At 36.6% G+C, this 24,696-nt stretch overlaps 1 protein-coding gene, 1 non-coding gene and 1 pseudogene across 5 annotated transcripts in view; all 3 read right to left on the bottom strand.

The window, feature by feature from the left end:
- Positions 1-24,696, bottom strand: part of CPNE4 (copine 4) — a 409,148-nt gene that overhangs the window by 244,171 nt on the left and 140,281 nt on the right. The gene's annotated exons all lie outside the window — the stretch shown is intronic.
- Positions 454-562, bottom strand: LOC118602137 (annotated as a pseudogene).
- Positions 21,408-21,480, bottom strand: TRNAI-UAU. Its single transcript has one exon. It is a non-coding gene; the product is annotated as a tRNA-Ile (tRNA).

Here is a 24,696-nt window from a genome sequence, read left to right as displayed (position 1 = left end):
TATGTAAAACTGCCAAATGGCAAAATCATAGTGACAAAAAACAGATTAGTGGTTGCCACAGGGGTTATGAATGGGAAAGTGAGTGGCTATAAAGCGATAACACAATGGAGTGTTCGTGGAATAGCTCTATATTCTAATTGCGGCAGAGGTTATACAAATCTACACATGTAATAAAATTAATAGAACTATACACTCTCCCCACCTTCAAAAAATAACAAAGGGGAAACTGCATGAAAAAAATCTAACAAATCCCAAATAACAGCGGTCATTGAGGTATTACTATTGTACCAATGCCAAACTCTGTCTTAAAAACTACACTAAGGTTATTCATATATGATGTTATCTTTGAGGGAAGCCGAGTAAAAGCTACATGGAGACTCTGTATGTATTTCTAAAAGCTTTTTTAAAAAGAAATATAATCCTATATGTTTTTTTATTATTTATTATTACTTATGCCTATAGCATCTGGTCTTCCTAGGTGGTTTCCCATCCAAGTACTAACCAGGCCCAACCCTGCTTAGCTTCTGAGATAAGATGTATTCAGTGTGGTATGGCCACAGACCATGGGCCATGGCTCCACTGGGCGCAAACCCAGGACCGTCTGTATGTAAAGCAGACATGCTAACCACTACACTATGGAACCATGTCCTAATCCTATATTTTTATTGAGGTATAATTGACGTAACATTATATTAATTTTAGGTGTACAACATAATGATTTAATATTAAGAACTTTTGGAAATACCATAGACATACCACAGAATTCACTCATTTTCTGTATACAATTGAATTTTACTGAATTTACAGAGTTGCAAAACCAGTACCACTATTTTTAGAACATTCTCATCACTCCCAAACGAAACATGCTTATTTGCAGTCACTCCCTTATCCCATCCCCAATTCCAGGCTACGTTCTGTCTCTATACGTATGCCTTTTCTAGTCTCTGTGCTATTTTTGCAATTTCTGTGTTAGTTGCAAAACATTTCAAAGTAAAAATGTTAAACATAATTTTTAAACTTTAATATTTGTTTTTCTAAAATTTCAGTATAATTATCTGGTAAAATTAGAAACCCAAGATATCTCAACACAGGACAGAGAAAAATCAACTATTAGTCACAATTAATTCACCATAGGAAACAGTAAGAAGTAAACAAGGTATGTAAGGCATTTACAAGCTTATTTCTGTAGGTGATATAAAATGATATTTCTAAAAACTCCTACAAAATTTTAAAGAGTCAATGGTAAATTAGAGAAACAACATCAAAATTTTAGATTAAAATTCTAATAATCATGTTGATGAACATTAAAGTATTTCTCAAAGCCTTTTACCAAAAGGAAATTCTGATCAGAGAAAAAACAATATAAGAATTTCATAGAACAGAAAAAAATAAACTCAAGAGCTAATACAGTATTATAAAGTTGTACTTCAAGATCTTCCGTAAATTCTAAAGCTACCGTATATATTTATATGTACATATAAGTATATGTATGTACATATGTACATACACATATGTATATATTTAGTAGATACATGTTTTACAACAATAATAGTGATTTAAAATATCAAAATTCTGAGTTTACTCAGACCAAATAAAGAAAATACACATAGTTTTGTTTTCAGATAATAAAAATGCCTTTTAAAATAAAGCAATTTTTACCTAACACCTTATTCAAGAGAACACCTTATTCAAGGGAGTACACACCAGTGTACATTTTTTTAAATACCAATCTTATAATATGTATCAAAAGCCTTAAACTAGCTCATTACTTGGTTTCAGAAATTACCTTTATGAGGAAATGTGAGGTATGGACAAGAATGATGTTAAAGATGACCTCTGTATCTTTACATTTTAATGGTGAATGGTTTTTTAGAAAAAATATTTGTATTATAATGTTGAAAATTTTGAAAAAGTCTAAATCTACATCATAGAAGATGAGTTAAAAATTATGTTAAGTCCATGCAATAAAATTTTTAAGATAGTCTTTAAATATTATATTTGTGAGAACAATATCATAATGGAAAGATGCTTACAATATAAAATTTACAAATCAGAGTACAAAACTACGTATATGCATATGTTATATATAAACATTCATATTTTCCTTAATTTATGCTATTTAATATATTTAATAAAATGTTAATAAATATATTTTTAAATTTACATGTAGATTATATGTTATATATATTTTACATATCAGTATATTAAATGTCTATTTTAGACACTTATATACTACAATATTGATAGTGATTATTCTGAATGGTGGATTATGAATTACTTTCGGTTTGTGCTTTATCATTTTTGTCACATATGAGAACACGCTTAATATTATGATCAGAAAAATACTATGCCTTGAGAGTGAGGAGACCTGGTGATTAACTGTTCTGTTGCCACTAATCAGCCAACCCCAGATGAATTATTAAAACATCCCAGTTTTCAAGTATCTCACCTGTTACAGGAGAAATTAGCTTATGTTATTTGAGAGTTTCCTTTAGCTCTGTTATTTTACCGTTTGATTATCTACCACGTATGAGGCATTCTATGAGGCAATTCAAAATGGACCTTAACGTCCAGTCAGGAGGAAATAATTGTATACATAGAAATCCATCAAGCACCAGGGAGAACTTGCTGAGTGCCGTGAGGGTTAGTCAAGGAGAAGCCACATCTGGCAGGGTGAACAGAAACATTTTTAGGAAGGAGTTAGCACAATCAGCCTTATCTCTTCTACCCCCCAGTTCAGCTGATTTTCTCCTCTATAATTTTCTCAATTGGCTTCCAATTTTATTCCATTAGTAGTTTGGATCATTATTCGTTTTTATTTCAATTTCCTCCACAGTGAGCCCTGTCAGCAGCCAAAGAGTGACACAAAACCAGTGAATTGGAATCCAAAAGAACAAATCGCAGCTCAGTTAACAAATATGTTGGCTAAATGCCGGCCTCAGTAGGAAACAGTCAGCCAAAATATTTATCAACAAGATTTTAATTCTACAGTTTGATTTAAATTTCTGCTCAACTGAGTGTGTGTTATATCTATCTAGCCGGTTAACTCTAGAATTCTAATCAAAGGACCTTCAAAGCAGCTATACAAATATTGGTATTAGCATTTCAGTTGCCAGCCTCAGATGGTATGGCTCTTGAACACATTCAGACACCATACTAAGTCATTGGCAGCCCTTTAAGACATCCTTTAGAGTGTTTATTATCTAGCTTTTTGCATCATTCCAGTTGTATGTCCCTCACCTCCCTGTAGTGGGCTTCTAGAACACAAATTCTAGTATTTTTCTTTTAATACATGTATCTATTTAAATTAGTTTCAAGTATATAGTACATTGGTTAGACATCTATATTGTTCATAAAATGATTCCCCCAGTTGCTCTCTCCCCTCCCCTGGCCCTCTGCTTAGCCATCGTATTAATGCTAACTGCATTCCCTGTGCCATGCTCCCCATCCTTGTGTCCAACTATCAACTACTAATTTGTACTTCTTTAACCCCTTACCCCATTCTCCCAGTCCCCTAACACCACTCCCCTCTGTCAGTCACCAAATCGTCCACTATTTTTATGAGTCTGTTTTTAATTAGTTTGTTCTTTTTGTTCCTTAGATTCTGCATATAAGTGAAATCATATGGTATTTATCTTTCTCTGTCTGACTTATTTCACTCGGTATAATAACCTCTAGGCCCATTCATGTCCTTGCAAATGGTAGGATTTCTTTTTTTTTTTTAATGGCTGAGTAATATTCCATTGTATATATGAACCATAATTTCTTTATCCAATCATGCGTTGATGGGCATTTAGGTTGCTTCCATATCTTGGCTATCGTAAATTGTGCAACCATGAATATTGGGGTGCATAGATCTTTATGAAGTATTGTTTTGGTTTTCTTTGGATAAATACACAGAAGTACAATTGCTAGGTCAAAAGGTATATCCATTTTTAACTTTTTGAGAAACCTCCATACTGTTTTCCATAGCCACTGTACTAATTTGCAATCCCACTAACAATGTATGAGGGTTCTCTTTTCTCCGCATCCTCACCAACACTTGCCATTTTTTGATTTATTGATGATAGGTATGAGGTGATATCTCATTGTGGTTTTAATTTGTATTTCTCTGATGATTAGCAACCTTGAGCATCTTTTCATGTGTCTGTTAGCTATCCATATTTCCTCTTTGGAGAAGTATCTGTTCAGGTCTTCTGTTCATTTTTTAATTGGATTGTTTGTTTTTTAATGACCTGACCTTGGTAAGAAATCCACTTGGAGCAGTTTTTCCAGTAGTAATGACATAAACAGGCATTCACACTATCTCAAGAAGGTCTTCAGGTGTGACAATCTACCTGAATATAGGGCCACCTGCTGTGTTATATCCTCTTGGTAAACTTCTCAAGGAATGAGGTAGCTTCCTTTCAACCTTTTCTGTTGTCTCCCTCCTGCCTGCATTCACACTCTGCTTCTGAAGAGAGTTCTTCTCCAACCCAACACCACCACCTACAGAGTTGAAATGCTGTCCTTCCAGTTCCTGAAACAAGTATAACACACTCATCATACTGAGTCTGGAATGTTCTCATTCCTTTCTAGGAACCATCGAGCTTCTGCAGCGAGAGAGGGAGTTAAATGATGTTAACAGAGGGAAGTATCAGGGCTTCATGTTTCAACTCGAGGCTGGGGAGAAGAGAGTATAGAAAATAGATTTTTTGTTCAGATTCCCATAAAGAAGTGATTGAATCCTCCCAAAGGAATATAAACTGCCCTTCCTTTCACTCCATAAGGAGAGAAAAATGCTTCCAAAGGAAAAGAACATAACGTATTTAGATGTGCATTGAAAGAAAGACAAAATTACATCACTAAGTAAGCACGGAAGGCACCCTTCACTTTATGGGATATGGGGATGCATCACCCAAATTCTCCTTCATGAAAGGAGCTGGTTGACCCAGCAGCTGAGAGTACTGTCAGCAGAAAGTCTCAGTATCAGCTTCTGTGGGAATCACCTGCAGAGCTAGCTGTAAATCATGAAGGGATATCATGATGTAAAGATAAAGGTGATATCCTGTCACATTGGGAGGCAATAAAAATTCTGCTTGTGTTAGAGAAGCCTAGAGGAAGATTGAGAGATAGAAATGGGAGAGGTCGGAGTGGGGGGCATGGTTCAAAATGAGAGTGTTGAAACACAAGTTGAAGCCTGATCCCTGCCTCTCCCTTTAGGAATAGATAAGATGATGCCCAAAATGGGCTTGGGGACTTCTTAGAGTGGCCTTGGCCAACTTAAAGCTACCACAATAGAAAAGAAATGGCAGAACAGCATTTTGAAGGAGAGGGGAAAGGTAAGTTTTCAGTTTCCCAGTACCTACACATGGTGTGAAGGCGTTTCTGCAGGGAATGGCAATGGGCCAAAAGAGCCCAGAGGCTGGAAGAAACCTATAACTGGGATGAGGAGGGCAGAGAGAGGATGTTGACAGGGCCCATGAACATCAGAAAATGCTGGAGCTCCATGAGGGTCCATTTCCAAGGATACACAGTACAGTGGATATAAACATCCATCTCAGAGGTGGTCAGCAGGGATCCAGATGACTTCATAAGAACCAGATACTCCTCCTCTGATGCCATGTAGATACCTATGTATATATCCCTCTGAACCTGAGCATCATATTGGAGAGAGGACGGGAAGAGGAGACAACTCGTGAGGGGAAAATCACCTGAATAGAAAGTTTGAATTTTGAATTGACTGGATTTTAATCCTCAATTGACTACTTACACCAAAATGATTGTGTCAACCTGGACAAAGCTATTGTAAACCAGAAATAATAAAGTTACCTCTAGAAAGCAAGTTTAGGGTCATCACCATCACCATCAGGAAGAAATGAAGGCTCAGGAATAAGTCATGTTCTGCTACAGAAAGATGAAGTCATATCTTTTCACAATGGAGTGCTCACTAAAAAACTTAAGCCATCTACAGATCTTTAAAAGTAACACCAAACACTTGACTCCACCAGACACACGTCTAAAAAGTGCTCCACAATTGGAAGAACCAGAGACAATGCACAATATTAACACTGGGCGAATAAGGCATGTAAGGACAAAGCACAAACTCAGTGAGCTGAGTCCTACATGGTTGATTTTAGTTCCAAACTCACCCCTTCCACCCATATGCAAGATAACTTTGGGCTGCCTTTAATCATCTCTGCATCTCAATTTGCCTGTTAGTAAAAATAAGTAAAACCCAATAATATTAATCATAAAACATGTCAAAAAATGGAGTGACAATAATTAGATTCAGAGAAAAACAAATCTTATTTCTGCCGCCCCCATCTCCCTATACTATGCCCAGTATGACTCTGAGAGATTTCTGGAAGTGGGGAGGTTTGGGAGAGTTGCTAGCAGAATTCAGAGAATCTGCAAATTATTTATGCAGAAAACTGAGTGGAACAGAGCTTGCTGTTTGAATTATGCATGCTTCTGTTTTATCAAATCTATCCCTCTCCCACACATATTATAGGAGTTGTCATCTCTTATTTACACACCACAGAGTACATTACTCAAATAAAGAGGGCAAAGTGATATGGTGTACACAGAAAAAAAAGTGTTTATGGAAAGTGTGAGTATTTATTAATAAATTCAACACATTTTGGATAGATTTAAAAAAAAATAATGTATGTTATTTGCTCCCCTGCTATTCAGCAGGTTATGTGGATAAGCATATCATTTCTAAACTGTAGTTTGAAATTTTGAACTAGTTCCAGCTTTTTGAACACTCTGAGTCTCAGTTTTCTCTTGTGCAAAATGGGGATGACAAGATCTCCTTTGCAGGGTTTCTGTGAAGATTAAATGATACCCTGTATACACACCCCTTGGTCTGTGAATCTAGCACACTGTAAGAATTTTTTATCCTTTATCTGTCAGTCACCAGTGTGACCCTCTTCCTGGTTTCTGTATCCCTATATTGTTAAAGGAGAATGAAAGGACATTTTGCCATGAAGCCTTTACAAATAGCATGGCTTCTATTTCTCTGACCTGGTCTTGAGTACAATCTTAATACAGACACAGATGGATGCCCCTAGAATAAAGTAGTGGAAAGACATAGAAAGCATAGGAAGGGGAGTATATAAAGATGTAAGCGATATAAAGATGAAACAATATAAAGCATGTGGAAGAGGAGGGGTAAGGAAGCAATATAAAGTAAACTTTCTTTACTATTTCAAAGAAAGTTTTTTTTCAAGCTTTTCCCTTCATTTCTTTATCTTTGGTTACCATTTTGCACACACAACCCCATTCCCAACCCCTATCTTGGCCACAGTCTGTTACAGCATATACAAATGTCTGCTCACTCTCTAAGGTCTCTGTGACATTTTCCTTGAGTCCCTTAGACAGATAAACGCAACTCTTTCCTCTATAAACAATCTCCAGAATCTCTGTGTGTTCCATATATGCTATGTTATCATTACTTATTTTAAATCCATTGTATCTACTAAAATGTAGCTCCTTGAAGTTAAGTTGATATTATAAAAAAAAATTATTAACACGTTATTACTGTTGACTATGTGCCAGGCAAATAGTTTTAATAGATATGATCTCATAAAATATTCACAACAGTCATTGTTTTAGGAACTATTATTATCCCCTTTTAACAGGTAAGTCAATGGATATTCAGGAAGGACAATGGATTGAAGGTAAGAGATCTTTGAAAGAACAAACAGGGTATTAGAGTCTAGGCTGTCAACTCGGGAGCCTAAGTTCTTGGGAACTATGGTTTGATGTCTATATCTCACGGCTCTTTCCCACCAGAATCCTTCATGATGTCTGGCAGAGGGTGCTCCATTCATGCTGGTTATCTGATTTCAACCTTGGGAGTATGGAACAAGATAGAACATGGAAAATATAACTACCTTTTCTCCCATTTTTATTTATTTATTTTTTCTTTTGTGGACATAAGTTTTTATTTCTTAGATTCTATACCTAAGAATGCAATTTCTGAGTCATTATCTATGTTTGACATTGTGAGAAACTGCCAAACTATTTTCCACATTGGCTGCACCATTGTACATTCTCACCCGTAATGTACGAGGGTTCTAATTCTACCTTTTCATCAACACTAGCTACTGTCCATCTTTAAAAAAATTTTATTATTAGTTTCAAATATACAGTACATTGGTTAAACATTTATAGTTTATTAAATTACCCCTCTAATTGCTTTCTCCTCTGGCTCTCTATCTAGCCATTAAATTAATGCTAACTGCATTCCCTATGCCATGCTCCCCATCCCGGTGACCATCTATCAACTATTAATTTGTACTTCTTTAACCCTTCATCCAATTCTCCCAGCCCCCCAATCTCCCTCTCCTCTGGCCATCACCATATTGTCCTCTATATTTGTGAATCTGTTTTTGATTAGTTTGTTCTTTTTGTTCCTTAGATTCTGCATATAAGTGAAGTTATTCCCATTTTTACTTATAACTGTAGAACCTATCTGTATAACCAAGTTACATCTTTTCCAGCTCCAACCTTTCTTTTCCTTCTGAAGTTCTTCAGAATGACTCCCACATATCACTAAAGTATATTCTGTACACAAGTCAACACTCACGGAAGAATGCAATTCCTATGAGCTGGCAGTTTAATCCCAACTGCTTCTCCCAGTTTATATCTTGATTATTTAGTAATGATCACTTTTCTTACTAGTTCCTTCATACCACATTTCAACATCATGCGAGATAAAAAAGATGATTTGGGGAAATGTCTAATAGCAAAAGAAAAATAGACTCCTTCAAAGTTTTGATCCCATTTATATATTTTCATTATATTAAAGCCTTGCCGAAAAGCTTTAGCAAATTTATTTCAAATACTGACTCCTCACTATATATGAATATAACATCAGCATAATCACCACCATCATCACTAATGTATATTGAATATTAAATTTATGCCAAGATTATGCTCAATGATTTAAATATCTTACCTCACTTAATCTTCACAACAACCTTCAGACATATTAACTCCACAATGAGGAAACTGTGGCTTAAAAGAAATAAATATCTTACCTGAGCTCACATCCAAGCAGCAGACACAGGACTCAAACCCAGAGTTCTCTGACATCAGAGTTTTTGCTCTTGACCATGCACTTCTGTCTTTCAAAAACTACACTGCCCATCCACTTAACTGCAGTCAAACCTTTTGAAAGCTAAAGTTAACTGTAACACAATTCGACTAATCTACTTCTTCATGAGAAACATGCCATGCCTTTAAGAAGCCATGACAGCCAAGAGGCACAGAGGTAACACATGGGACCAAGGCAGTTAAAATATGTATAAGGATATTTTTCTGCTATTTTCACGTATTTCCTTTAACATAATATGTGCGTAATGACTATGTTGATTGAATGAATGAAGGAATGAAAAATGAACAAATGACTGATGAAGGCAACTTGACTAGGCATGAAATTGTTGGTCCATATTCTTTTTGCTTCAAAGACTATGTAGATTTTATTCAGTTTCTTTTGGTGTTTAATATGGCAGAAATTGGATACTAGCTTGATTTTGGTTCTCTTTAAGGTATTTTAAAAATTCCTGAATATTTATAGAGTTTATATGTTTGCTTTGTGACAAAAATTTAGCCACAGTGATTTGAGGACTGAGTCTTTCCGCTTTATTTTTATTTTTATGAAATGGGATAAATCTTTTTGGTTTACATTATTAATTCTATTCTCAGTTCTAAAAAGTTAACTGGAATAAATTAGGCTTTGAAGCCTGATACCATAGGGGTCAATAGCACAGGGATTATAGCCAGACTGCCTAAATTCTAATTTTCACAAGCTGTGCAATTTTGGGGCAAGTCACTTAACCTTTCTATGCCTATTTCCTATGTGTAAAGTGGGGGAAATAATGCACTACATTATTTTCACTAATGTACCACATTCGTGTAGGTATTATGAGTTACTACATGTAAATCACTTAGAAGTGTCTGACACTTAGTAAGTATATAGTCTTCAAGGACATCTAGTATAATTTCCAGGATCCAAGAGGCATTCATTTAGCATAGATCATCTGGAATGAGCTGATGTCTTCTTTTATTGCTTCCTAGACTTCCAACGCTATTGATGGACTAAATTAAATCTGCCCTACTCCACACACATACATACCAATACAGCTACCTGAGTTCCTCCTTTACCCTTTAGTTACTGGGCTTTGTTGTCAGCACTCTGTCTCTAAAAATCCTTTGTATCTCTCCAATTTCCCCAGCACAGCCTGCTTTCTCTTGTCCCCATTTTCTACCTGTTAGGGAAAAACTATCTCAGAATAGATATAGTAAGAGAGGTGCTAAGGGCTTGACCTTATTCAGGAAGCGGATAAAAGTAACAAATCAGATTAGAATTTACTGGAACGTTTATGCAAGGCATGGCAAGGACACAATAAACTGGCTGCTTCAGGAGCTCATACCACATAGTGAAAAGATATTTACTTCTCCGCCTGGTCCAGACCCTAGGAAGGAAGTGAGGAGGTGTTTCCTTACTTCTACACTGGTACATGACTTCAGATGGCAGGCTGTCTACCGAGATTCTCAATTCAGCTCTATGAGATTTAAAGCATACAAAAACTCTTCTATAGCTATGATAGTCTTTCTCGATGTTTGAAGGTGTCATAGATTTTCTTCTGTGCTTTTAGTGATATTTCAACATGCAGTTACTACTAGTGAAATGTCACTTTTATTTTGGATTACTTACTTTGTTTTTACTCTTCTTAGAAACTTGATTCTAGTTTTTGGGATCCAGCCTTGTCTATGCACCAAATCCCCGGATTTTGACTCATTTATATTCACATCCTCCCTATTACAGTTACTATGCTGTGTAACAAACATCCACAACTTAGTAGTGTAAAGCAGCCATTTTAACATGCTCATGGATTCTGTGAGTTCCTCAGATAATAACAGCTGAGTTTCAAGACCATATGTCACCACCCCACGGGAAAAAAAAAAAAAAAAAAAGGGCAGAAGCTGTATTTCCTTCCATGATATATCCTCAGGAGTTTCTCTCAGGCACAATAACATCTTATCACTGGCTACTCACAGGGTGTTCCTGCCATTCTTCCTCCGGACACTGGTATTCTAAGGCTTCTGTCTCTTCTTCCCATTACCATGGGTCCAGTTGCTCATATGTGCTTGGTTTTGCTCATCATCACTATTCCACTCAGTGTCAGTTTTGTCTGATGTAAGTTCCTATATATGCCCTTCACCTTTCTGCCTGTCCTCCAATAAAGAAGAAAATTCCATTTATTTCATCGTTAGTTATAATTACTATTATTAGTTCCATAAACTAATGTTCTTATATGACCATAATCCAGGGCATATACGATTAAGTATAACTGAATGCATTGCTGACCATGTCTAATCAGAGAATAAATATGGTTATTTCCTAACCTGGGGTAGAACTAGAGAGAGAATCATGGATCTATCATCAGAGGCTGAATTCAAGGTTCTTTCTAATCAAGTGTTAAAATGCCAAAATAATAGGATTTCACTCAAATCCTACATAGTAGGGTATGTCTTGGTGAGTTCAATTAGTATTAAAAGCTAGCACAAAAATGTGGACATTACAAAAACACTTTAGAGACCCAAATGTTTAAAAAATCCACTATTTCAAGAGAGCACCAAAAAATTCCAGCAGAGAGAGAAAACATATGTTAATTGCAGCAGCTTGGCTATTAAACAAGTTGTAAGGCAGAAAATCATAATCATAGATTTAAAAAAAATAATTTTACTTGATTATAGAAGACTATTTGGAATATACCAATAAGAATAAAGAAGGTTTAAACCTCTCATTTGCTCCTATCCCAGATATAAACAGTATGTACATTTTAGTGAAATTTTTTTCTGGTAATTTTGTGCCTATGATAATATATATTTTTTTATAATTTTAACAAAATGGGATCATATAACTCATATAGCAAAGTATCCTTCTTTTTAAACAGCACTAATTCGTGATCTGTGTCTTTAAATATTGCTTGAAAATTTCATTGTTAATGACTGAACACTATTGAGTAGTATGAACACAATTTATGTAATCACATTCTATTGTTGTACATGTAGGCTGTTCTCATTGTTTTCATGTTTTCATTATGATAAATAACACTGTGAGGAGCAACCTTCTCTATACATAAGGTTTCCATATTCATTAGATCCTGTTTCCACCAGCCACCATAAAGGATTCAGAGCATTCCTCCCCTGAACACTCAATAATACAGGATATAATCATTTTTAAAAACTTAAGGAATTATGATAATTGAAAAATTATCTTATTTTAATTCACATTTATTTGATTATTAATAGTGTGAAATATTTATATATGTTTATTAGCCATTCAAGGGTTTGCTTTAGAAATTCTGTACACAATCTGCACACATGTATCTATTGGTGTATGTAGTAGTACTCAAAGTATGGATTTATGTAACAGTCAGGGCTCTTACTGCAAGGAAGAAATAAAAAAAAGAGAGAAAAAGTGAAAGAGAGTAAAAGAGAGAGAGAGGAAGGGAGGGAAGAAGAGATGGAAGGAGGGATGGAGGGAAAAAGAAAGGGGAGAGGGGAAAAGAAAGGAAAAGGACCACATTAAAAGGATTTGAGGTAGTTCATAGCATTTTTAGAAAGACTTAAAAACCAACCTCGAGACTAAGCAGGTAGGAAATATGACTCACCCTGTGGCAACACCTCCAAGCAAGAAAGAATTCCTTATCCTTTGTGCCTCATTTCACTAGCTTTTGAGTCAAAGTCCAACACCAGCATGGCTAATTTACAGAGCCTGAGATTTCATGAGAAGAAATCTGTATCTCCTAAGATAGAGATTTCCCCAGTATAAAAAGGTGTGGCTTTGGGCAGCTGAAACACGTGTGAAGTGTCTGCTACAGTTTACAGTAGGGGCTGCTTCTCTGTTTCTTTGCTCTTGGCCTGACCTACAGTATTAAGATGAAGCAGAAGTCAGTGATGATATAGATGTATATAGGGAGCATCTCTTAGGGTGTCATCTCTTAATGATACCTACAAGAAAGGCATCATTTATGTCTCATTATAACACGTTAATTGATTATAATGTCCTGTTGGGCAGTCTTGCGTCATTACCCGCAATACCTAGATGGTACCTTGTGTACATTCCTTGTACAATGCACCAAGATTTCTGAATCCAAAGGAAACCACCAGGTTATAAACACTTCTTTTGAGAAAAGACATTAGTGCCTCTGATTAAACTTTCTCAGCTGTGCAGCCAGCAGGCCAAGCTAAGTGAGTCAGCAGTAGGCCAGATGTGCACAGCTAAGAACACACTTTCATGCAATTGACAGTCATTTGGTCTTGCTATTTATTTTATCTAATGAGACAGGAGATCCACTAGAAACAAAAGCCTAAAGCATATTCAATCAACAACACAGTCTTTTTCTCTCCTTCTCTCACAGTTACCTCTACCACCTAGAAGCCTTTCTGCTACTGTGTTGATAGCTTTACAGGCTTCAATCACCTTAAATTAAGCTTTTTACAACTCTGATATTAATTTAACTGACATTTCATAGGCACTTACCATGTCTGTATCCACTTGAGCTATTCCAAGGATTCCAAACTTGAGATTATTGCTGAAAATGTTATGCTCTACCTAAAATTTATGCTACTTAAATGGTCCAAATGCTTCCAGATAAAGAACTCAAACTTGTACTGAAGAGCCTCAATTCTCCTCTCCTGATCCACTTCTTCTCCATCATTGCTCTCTGCTCAGAGTGCTGACCTTGCCCTTGGGCTTCTGGTTAAGTTTGGCCAATGGGGAGCAGCAGGAGACTGGAGGAAGAGAGGAGGGTGCGGCTGGCATTTCTGCCCTTGGCTTCTACCCTGCATTTCTTCTGTCAGGCAGCCCCCGCCACACGGTTCTGTCTCAGTGCCTAGTGATCGCTCTCTTCTCTTGCCCTTCCAGGTCCCCAGATGTTGTGGGTGCCCCACTGCCGCTGGGCACGACACCATTCCCATCTTTATGAATAGATTGCCGAATATGACATGTCATCTCTCTCCTGCCATGACCCTCGCATATATCAACTAATAATAAAAGACTATGTTGCTGCTCAAAGAGATTAAAAATTTTTTTTTCATTTTTGAAATCCTATCACCACGTCTGCAATTTACTTTGGAGCACATTTAAAAAAAAAAAAGGACTGGTGAATAGAAATGTGATAAAGCAAATACAGTAAAATGTTGTTAGTAGAGTCTTGGTGGCGAATATGAATGTTTATGGTAAAATCTTTTCAACATTTCAAAATCCTATCATCACAAATATGGAGGACACTTAAATTTTAAACGAATGTGACAAGCCTGATGAAATGACTGTTGGTGAGGAAATATAAAGTACTGGAGCTGACACAAGAAAAAAACAAACGATTTGAGGTATCTAATAACCACTAAAGAAACTGGAAAAGTTCTTGCAGTATTACCCCCAAGGTATGCTAGGGCATATGGTCTTACTGGTAAGTTCTTTAAAGCATTGAAGTAATTAATAAACCCAACACAGTATAATACAGTATAATACAGTACAAATAATCCAGTATAATCAGTACAATTTTTGTCTGTATTTTTCATTATTTCATTATTTCACAGGCACCGTGCCACTCCTTAGTCCACACCACCTCCTTCCTTTCTCCCTTTTCTCCTTGTCTTTAGTCTTAACCCTTTCTATCCTGACTGTTTGAAGGCCGTTCTTCTCCAGCTCCAATGTGCACATATGAGTCATCTGGGGATCTTGCTACAATGTAGATTCTGATCCAATAGGCCTAGGGTGGGCCCATGATTCTACAGTTCTAACAAGATCCCAGGTGTTGCCCATGCTGCAGGACCAAAAACAATACTTTGAGTAGAAGGCTCTTGGGAATTCCATATTTTTCTTTTATGCAGATCGGTTCTCTTCCAAGCTTCTATGGGCCAACCTACATTTCTAAACCCACCTCTCACCTTTCTAAAACCATCAGTCTATGACAAATGAAACTTAGATTTAGTGTGATCTACCCTCCTTAGAGGATAGCCTCGTTTAAAAAGCCCAATGTTTTTGTTTCCTGTGCATCGTGGTCACCATCTCTAGGTTATCTGTGTATTGCCAACAGGAAGCAAACATGACTGGTGGACGATCTTATTTTCTGGCTCCTACCCTATTTCCCCCAACTCTTCTGTTCTCCCCACGTCATCTCATCTCATTAGTTCCCATCCCAGGATATTTTCATTTAAGAGAGCACTAGTTTTAAGTCGAATTCCTTCAAGCCTGACCATATGAGCAAAAATAACAGACACAGAGGCGAAGACTTCTTGTTGTTAAAAATGAGAAAGAAAAAGGGAAACTAGACCAAGCCAATGCGTTGGAGTTTGCCAAAGAAGCATCTAAATTTGTTTGGCTGTGAATTCAAACTGGGACACTGGGAGCTTCATATCTTAGCTACTTTATTAGGTGATTAGTAATTAAAAGTGCCTCAAAAAAAAAAAAAAAAAAGGTACAGAAGATTTCCACCCAACCCCTATTTGGCTCATCTGAACACAGAGGCACTTGAGAAATGTAAAATTCTTTAATCACTTCAAATTGCCAGTGCACAAACCAGGCAAAGAGCGTCAATTGCTTCTAAAATAAGATGCAATGCAGGTGTTATGAAAAATCTAAAGCAGCTTGCTCATTTAAAATTACTCTTCACTCCAAGTGCCCAGAGGGGAGGGAGGATTGAATAAGGCATTTTCCATCACAGCATCACTAGTAGAATGACAGTGGTGATTCCAAAGAGAAAAACAAACAAACAGACATACCATCCACCTCCTCTTTCTGTTTTAGCTGCCCAACCAAGGTTAGAGGAGCAAATACATATCCTCGGGGAAACTCTGTAACTAAAATCCTGCTGGTCAATTACATTATTGGTCCCATTTTTTCACCACCCCCCTGATTCCCTGCTTTTTGTCAAGTGATACGGAAGTTCCTACCCCTGAAAGTATATTGTATATTTCTCTGCACCTCAACTTTTGGGTTGTCCGTGTTAGAATCGCTGTAGAATGAAGCAGCAGGTACAGAGCACTAGCTCAAGACCTCTAGCGGCCTTGTGTGATGCTTCTTGCTCTGTGAGACTTGCACCACCACCACAAGAGGACGTGCCCTGGATAGTTCTCTGGTCTCAGGAAGAGGATGAGAAATTCATAAAACCGTCCTAACCAAACAGAACATTAAGGAGCCCAGACTAAATCATCTGGCTTTCAGTCACCCCACAGACACTTCAGCTCAATAAAGTCATATTTCTGTACCCCTCAGTTTCTGTGGTTATTTGTTCTATAGCATCATTTTAACAAGAGCAAACTGACGTAGCACTAAATGTAAGTATTAAGGGCTAGGAGCACCCTGTTTTTGATCTAGTGCTATAAATCTATCTTTTCAGTGTGAGTACAGATGCTATAGTCTGTTGTGTACAAAATTGGAATATTCATGATTGGTATCTCCTTGGTATTGCGAGAATCACTTTGGTTGCTGTAGTCTGCATAATTCATCACTTCCATTTTTCTGAAATTTAAAACACTTTTTAGTTTTTCTGCTACAACCCCAGGATTCCTTTCATTGAAGAGGAAATTCCCACTTAAACGACCAATATTCCTAATCGGCTCTTTGTTCTGCTTCTGTGTACATGCTTGCTGCATAGGCCAAGGAACTTGGTATCAAAATATGTATTGATTGGTAGTGTTTCAACAGACGTATCCCCTCCCTTTAAGATATACTGCTTAGAGCTTTTATACAGATATATCCCTTCCCTTTAAGATGTATTACTTTAGTGCTCGTTAGAAAATTTCATGCTCTGTAACTGCCCATGGCCCATAGCAATTTCAGGGGTCTGTAAATCAGCCCATGCCAACTGTAAGAATGCGGGTATAAAAGTGAAACTTCCCCTAAGCTCTACGCACAGATTGTCAGAGCACTAGCTCTTCTGGGACCACCGGCATAATAAAACTGAGTTGTCTTTCTCTCTGGGTTACTGCTTGGATTTTCATTTGTCTGAGTTTTGGAACTTTTGGGATTCCTCCATAACATCATCAGTTTAATGTTAACCAGATCTTAAGATAGTGCCAGCTCTTAAAAAGTGTTTTCTAAAGATTCTTGATGTAGGGCTGTGACTCCTCCAGAAGAAGCATACCTTCTCCAAGGGGACTGCACCTAGAGGAACTGAAAACATTCTGCTACTTCTCCTAGGAGAGCATTCATTAAATCAGAAAGTAAACAACACTGAATTTTAATTCACACTTGCTAGCTGCATGACCTTGGACAAGTTATATAACTTTTCTAAGCCATAATTATTTGATCTATAAAATGAGACCTCATAGGATAGTTAGGTTAGGTAAGGAATGTAGAATAGCCAGATGATACCTGACATATACCAGTACAGATACTCAATAAATATTCCTTTCTTTTCTATTCTGACTCTACTTCTCATCTTATGCAGGGAAATACTGTGGCTATGTGCAAGAATAACCATTTTGGTGTTAAATTAACTGTTCAATAAGGATTTCCTGAATCCCTAATATGCACCAAGTACAGCATATTACTAGACAATATGGCACGAGTAAGAAGACATGGTCCTTGGCTTCAGTGAACTATGGTATAGTGGAGGACATACTGGGATGGGTACTCTTTTAAGTGCTTCACATATATCATCTCATTTAACCCCCATAACACTCCTGTTGTACAGTTCACCCTTATTTTGCAGAGTGGTTAACCAGCTCCAAATCACACAGCTAGTAAGTAGAGTAGCGATTCAAAACTGGGTGGTCTGATTCCAGGGCCCATGCTCTTAACTACTTTGCTCTAATATTATCTGTTAAAATTAAACAGGTACGTGTTCCAAGATGCAGCAGTTCTAATTTCTGCCATCTCTCCTTGCACTTGTGTACAAAACAATATGCATAAGAACCTTCACCACAGAGCCATTTATAATATTGATAAACTAAAACACATAATGAGGGAATACACTGAAAAATGGGCATTGTATGATGTCATTCATGTTAATATTTTAGATTTCTTTAGGTACATGTATAAATGTATGTAAATACACAAGAAAAGTCACCAGATGGGCTGTAACCTTTTAGGTAGTGAGCAGGAAAGAAGGTGGGTGGTTCAGAGGCTTTAACTATTATCTATAACATTTGGAATTTTAAAAATGAGACTATATTTATATATTACTCATTCAGTTAAAAATTAATAGTTTTAATCCTCCCTTAACAAAAAACTCAATAAGAAACTACAAAGGCTAACTTGCAGAATATTCTATGAGCCTAGCACCAGCTGTATAACAGGCAGAAGAAATATAACAAGCTGAAAAAATTTAGGACCAGAAAATCATAACACACAGATAAGACCATTACTCACTAAATGCATGATACATAAGGAAAGGCTCCAAGGTACTGAGGGAGTAACATGTCAGTACATAAGTGTTTGAGTATACTTTAAATTTCTTACAGTTTTATTTCTCAATTATACCATAATAAAGCTGAAAAAAATTAAGGGTTTGTCTTCCATCCTCACATTAATGGAGACTGGATGTAAACACTTTATAGAATCATTTCATGGGAATTGATGATAAAACAGAGGGAGGCTAGGCATTCTTTGTGCTGAACACTTTTAATAAAAGCCTTCGAACGGCATGAAACAATAATTATTAGAAAGGGGAAGGCAGAGCAAGCCAGTGGAGTAGACGGCCAGTTTGGCCTGAGGAAACCTGGTTTTTATTCCTTGCCTTCCTGCAATTCAGTTGCCACCTCCAGACATATAGAATTTTACACAGAAGAGGTCGTAGAGACCAATCCTTACTTTGGACATGAGGAAACAGAGAAACAGGCAGGAAAAGTCTGTTGCTAAAGATCTCCACTGTAGAAGAGTCCAGACTAGGATCCCAGCCAGAACACTTTTCTGATCACCGTATAGTCTCATGGATGAGTCTCCATTTAGGGATGAGAATGGAGCCACCATAGTGATGCCTGTGCCCACCAGGTACAACTGTAATGGCACACGTCTGTATAAGGCACTCCGACCTACACAAAGGTGAATGTTTTAAGCTTGAGCTTATTATTATTATTACGATTAAGCAAAGCCTTCTCTGGAAAAAGACATGGGAGGATCGAGATATATACAGTTATTGGTTTTTTTATTAATTCTTTTATTTTTAAAATATTTTCTATGCATTTATTGGCCAACGTGAGTATGATACAGTGATGAGCTCTTTTAGAGTTTAGAAATAATTCCCCCGTCAATAGTGCAATCCAGTAGGAAAGTGTTATGGCTATGTGTCCACTGCAATTTTAGCAATATATAAGCAATAAATAAAGTCCAGCAATTTGTAAGAAGGATAATATATCACGACCAAGTGAGGTATACCTCAGGGATACAAGGTTGGTTTAACATTCGAAAATAAATCAATATAATTTACTACATTAGCAGAATAAAGAAGAAAAACATCATCACAAGAAATACATGAAAAACATCTGACAAAATTTAAAAATCTATTCATGTTAAAATTTCTCAGACTACTAGAAACAGAAAGGAGTTTTCTGAGTGTGATCAGGGGCATTTATGACAAACCCAGCACTAACATCTTACTTAATGGCGAAACACTGAACACTTTTACCTGAAATCAGGAATAAGGCAAATATTTCCACTCTCACCCCTTTCTGGGGTGACGAAACTATTCTACATATTGTTTTGAGTGGTTGTTACATAAAGGTAGATAATTGTTAAAATAATTTGCATCAAACTGAATAGATCTGTGAAATTTTACTTTAATTTTTTAAAAAGATAGAAAATGGCTCTTAAAAATCTCAGTGAGAAAAGATGTTTGTGTATTCCATTTGCACTCCAACCAAAGGCGAAACTTCAGCATTTTTCATTCCATTACTAAAATAAGAAATATTCAACATCATTAAGCACAGACTATGTAAGATTTTCTTTTATTCTTTTCTCTCCTTCCCTTTTTTCCTTCTTCCCTCTTTCCCTCTCTCTCTCTCCTTATTTTTCTCCTTCTTCTTTCAAGGATCACTAGAAATCTGGAACAGATTTATTTGAAGAATTTAAATTTTGTGTGGCCAAAGCATAACAAACACACCTAAATGCTTGTCTGCCAAGCCTTTCTCCAGGGAATGGTATTCCTGTCATTCTTTTTGATCAGAAACCCAACAAGATTCAAGAGAAACTGGGTTCAAAAGAAATTAGCTTTTGCTTCATGTCAGTGCATTTCTTATGAGCTTCTTTCGGGTTTTAGTTTTAATAGTCAAGAGAGTCTCAGTGGACCTGATCTCAACTTATCCATTTCACGGCAGTTGGATTTTCCCCCACTTGACCCCAAGATACACCCTCTTCTATTATTGGACAAGGTCTCATGATTTTTTAGTTGGACAAAGATTGGCCTATACAAAAATAAAAAGACTTGGTCCCGGAATTAGTCCCTTATCACCACGACAGTACTGAATCTGTGCCAATGATGTTGGATCCAATTAGCTGACATAAAGGGGACACATGCCTACAACTGCAGTTTCTAGGAACAAGCAGATATTTTTGGCTCTTGATTTGCCAATAATTGCACCATCTTTCACAGCATTCTAATTTTAAAGTTGACTCTGCCTTTGTTTCAGGGAAGTTGCCTTGGGTATTTGAAAAGGATCTTTTCCCTCCCACAGCTCTACCTTCTTTTTCAAAATCTAGATTGGTTTCAAAATCATCAGTTTCATTGTCTATCTCACATTCATTAGTTACACAATTAAGTAAAGCACGAGTTCCTGAGTTTCTCTTTTGATTTGAGTAGTCATTTGTCCTCCCAATTGTGCCTTGTGAGGGTGTGTGTGTGTAGGATACTGCAATCATTTAATTTTGAAGAATTTGTTTGGGCCTCTGTTTACAAAGCCTTCCACTTCCAGACTCTGCTTAGTTAAATCTATCATCATATATCGGGAAATATCTGTCATCATTATCCCTGCAGCCAAGCCTGATCTTTTCTAATAAACAGATATTGAGTTCATACAAAATAAAATTTATTGTAGTTTTCTTCCTGCACTGGTCTTATATCTGCCTTTCTCTGAGTCCTCCTCTGGTTGAAAAGACACTGAAACCAAAAATATATTTGAGATTCAAGCCAAAATACTTGGTCCATTCCTTCTATTTTCCAAGATATTGTGCTTTCCCCCAAGACAAGCCAGGGACTTTTGACAACATAATCTAATACAGATAAGAGGAAAATAACAAATCAATGTGTTTTTTGTTTGTTTGTTTGTTTTAATAATTTATTACTACAGCACCTAGTCTTCCTAGGTGGTCTCTCATCCAAGTACTAACCAGGTCCAACCTTCCTTAGCTTCCGAGATCAGACATGAGGCTTGTTCAGGGTGGCTTGGCCATAGACCATGCACCATGGCTCCACTGGGGCACGAACCCAGGACCTTCTGCATATAAAGCAGATGTGCTAACCACTATACTATGGAACCACACCCCAATCATCTGGTTTTATCTATAAAGTCTATTCAATTTGGCAAACATCTCTATGTGAAGAACCTCAGAAGACATAAACATCTCTCTTTACATGGTTTCTATTTAATTATCTCTTTCATAACAATCCTGTACCAATTCTATCCAAGTTAAGGTATTTTATAAGAAAACAAAGTATTCTAAAATACCATTATGAATGAATGATCCAGGAAATCAAAGGCACTATATACATTCTATACATTCTATAGATTTCTTCAGCTCTAATAATTCTGTGGTTTTACAGAGTATGATGAATTCAGACAACAGCTAGATGGGATGTTCACATGCAATTTCTGCACTAGGTTATTGGAAGAGGAAAAGAACACACATGTGAATGAGAAGCATGGGAGATAGAAAGGCAAACCTACTGAAAAATGACAGAATCTTGGAACAATGCCCACAACAGGATTCTCCGGTCATTATCTTTCTTGACTAATAACAACAATTACTAATATTTATTGAATGCTTACATGTGCCAGATACTGTTCTAAAGCTTCATATGCCTTATTTCATCTACCTATGAGGTAGAGGTTATCATCCCTATTTACAAATGAGCAAAATTAAGCACCAAAAGCATACTCAATTTCACATAAGTAAATAGCAAAATTAGGATTTGAATCCAGTTACATTCCAGAGACCACATTATTCCTTGTGATGAAACATGATTTCATTCACTCAATGGAATAAGAGGGTATGGTTTTTGCCAATTATTTCTGTTTACAAGACATGGTAGCTTCCACTGATTTAGAATGTACATATTCCACCTGCAAATAGATGTCAAATCTTTGCCTTCAAGGATTATGCATGAGTCATAAGATCATAAGTCACATTCTCTCATTCATGTTTCTTCTCATACTCTTTAAATAAGAACCTATTGAAAGATACTTTGTTCCAATCCCAGTGCCAGATTCTAGGGTTTCAAAACTGCTTTCAAGGGAACTTACCTTTTAGGCCCATGGGTATTATATGTTTTTAGTACCAAAGTAATTGTGGTTTCTCTTTCCACCTCAAAAATCGTTTGTAGAACTCTGCAACATAAATAGGGTAAAAGCGAAGTGTGGGTCTTCCAGCAGCAATTCAATCACTCTCTGTCTGACAAGAAATGCTTCCTTGTTTGCTAAGTTCCCAGAACAAGTGAGTGGAGCCCTAGAGTTGGTAAATTTCTGGCTGGACAGCAAGATGCATTAAAAGAGCAATGAACTGGGAACTAGAGACTGCTTTAACTTGACTTTGGGAACATTTCTGTCTCCCTGGACCTTATTCTCTTCACCCTACAGAAAAAAGTTAGGTGACTAAAAAGTCCCTAAGGCCTTAGATAAGAACTTCTACAGTTGTATAGAACCGGTATTGGTTGGCTTCAGGACACAATGTTCTTTCTGGTCCTTACTTTCTGGAGGGAGGGTCAGTAAAAGAAAACCTCTGTGGCGTATCAGGAGGAAATCCTCTTCCAGCCTTCAGTGCCCCTCCATCTTCCAACCTTCCTGCTGCTCGATCAGTTATACTTCTGGACTAATTATGTTTAGAATCCACTGAGAAATCTAATACAACCCTCATTTCTCCTAACAACGCAGCCAATTTGAAGCAGGTGCTAGGTGGTTAAAAAATGAGGAGCAAAAAAAACTCATACCAGATGAACCTCATATAAATGCTACCACACAGGTGTTTGGAGGGGGGTAAGTTCTCCAAATTATGCAAATTAGTCTCTTTTCTTGATGACTCAACTTTTTAGCACAGCTATACACATTTCTTTAAGGATTTTTATTAATTTTTAAAATATAAATTGTTCACGTTTTATGAGTTAATTCACACAATTGTATCTTCAAACTTCTCTTAAACTTTTGAAGCCAAGAGAATTAAAGGTTTGACCATGATTTGTTCTCAGAGAATACAAGAAGTGGAAAAAAATGAACAAATTGCATCACACAGGTAATATAAAAAGCATTGTTTCAATCCTAGCTTCATACTCTTCTCTCCTTCAACGCTATTATTACCAGATCCATTAGTGAAAATAGCATTTGAAGGGTTAAAGAAGTACAAATTAGTATTTAATAGATGATCACAGGGATGGGGAGCATGGCATAGGGAATGCAGTTAGCCTTAATGTATTAGGTAAGTGGAGAGCCAGAGGAGAAAAGGAGTAATTAGGAGGATCATTTTATAAACTATATAAATGTCTAACCAATGTACTGTATACTTGAAATCAATAAAATAAAATTAAAATTAAATAAAAATCCTTCATAAAATTAAAAAAAAAATGGCAGTTGAGTTTCCTCTCTCCTTTATGATGTTCCCTCCTTGATAACTGTAGTGAGCTACTGCTCAAACAACAAACAGCCCCAGGATAAGAGATAAGAGAGCAGAAAAGCACTGATTGTCTACACAGAACTTTGGATAAAAAAGTTGGTTATGTTTACAAAGCGGCAGTGTTTAACATTAACAAAGACACAAAGAAAGATGCTTTTCTTCCCTTTACTTGTCATCTATGGAGATCTTTTACTAGTGGGCATCTCAGAGCAATATGGCATTCTAAACATTTTATAAAAGGGGTTTTAGATGTTTTCTCCTTCGAATACTATCATATCCATGAAACATTTGGAAATAATCACTGCCAAAATGTTCACAAAGCCACGGCAACTTAAAGACTGTAAATCCCCAAATCACATAATAGTCACATAATTTCAACAGCAAATGGGACAAAACACATTTAGGAATTGTAGCTACAAAGTGACAAGACTCATTACACAAAATACTGCAACCGATCTTTCCAATATTGTCACTGTCATCAGTCAATCCTCCACAAAGAGATGTAAACACTTTGAGCTCCAGGAGTAAATTAGAATGGCAGTAAATTAGAATCACTTAGAAAGCTTTAAAAGAAGAATAGCAATGTCTGAACTCTACCCACCAAAATCTGAATATCTTAAAGAGGATAACCAGGTATTAGGATTTGTTTATAGAAGTTCTAATTGATTCTAATGTACAGTTAAGGTTGAGAACCACTGTCCAGAGAAAGAGGTAGATCTGTGGCAATGATGTTATTAGAGATCAAAAACATTTAACCACTTTCGACTGTGCACACTTATAAAGGACAGGTTTGCACAAGCCAAATGATCTTAGCATTACAACTCACAAACAAGATGTACTCAGGTGACCATACATCTCAAGATTTCCAAGAT

The sequence above is a fragment of the Rousettus aegyptiacus genome, unplaced genomic scaffold (assembly GCF_014176215.1).
Source record: "Rousettus aegyptiacus isolate mRouAeg1 unplaced genomic scaffold, mRouAeg1.p scaffold_m13_p_4, whole genome shotgun sequence".
Lineage (NCBI taxonomy): Eukaryota > Metazoa > Chordata > Mammalia > Chiroptera > Pteropodidae > Rousettus > Rousettus aegyptiacus.
The sequence above is the reverse complement of the archived record's forward strand: the minus strand, read 5'-3'. Positions and strand labels throughout refer to the sequence as shown.